Consider the following 637-nt stretch of genomic DNA (forward strand, 5'->3'; position numbering starts at 1 on the left):
TTTACATCCAAAGTTGATACCTTTTGTTTTTTGACACTTGTCTCTCTTAGAGTGATGGCATCGCCCGACACGACGAAGACCCGGGTTCGATTTCCCATATGGGCGAAAGGTGAGAACCCATTTCTGGTGTCTCCCGCCCTTATATTGCTGGAATATTGCTAAAATTGGCGTAAATCTAAACTCACTCTCTCACGTTTTGCACTGAATGATGTTAACCAACGAGTGTTTCGTTTAATGTAGTATACAATGCTCCTTTACCATGTTCTGCGGAGGTATCAATGCTAACTTAGACATGTGCTACAATGACATCAATCTCTCTCTGTAATTATGTGTCAAATCTGTTAATGTCCTCAATATGTCTACCATATGACATTGCTGAGAGGGCACGCTCTTTTTTACTTTTGTATGTAGGACTTGCAGACAACAAAGACTGGAACTGCTGGAATATTGCTCAACATAACAGGAAAGTTGATCATGGACACGTTGACACCCCCTCCTTTTGTCATTTACATAGTAATGCATATAGTTCCTTGTCACTCTGAATCTTCAAGCATCCACTCCAAATACAAGATGAGGAGTATAGAACCGTATTCCATCAGTTGTTCTCTATCATTTAAAAATCTAAAACACTCAAGCG

Source organism: Haliotis rubra, unplaced genomic scaffold (assembly GCF_003918875.1).
Source record: "Haliotis rubra isolate DU_JTF1 unplaced genomic scaffold, ASM391887v1 Scf221, whole genome shotgun sequence".
In the NCBI taxonomy this organism is placed as follows: domain Eukaryota; kingdom Metazoa; phylum Mollusca; class Gastropoda; order Lepetellida; family Haliotidae; genus Haliotis; species Haliotis rubra.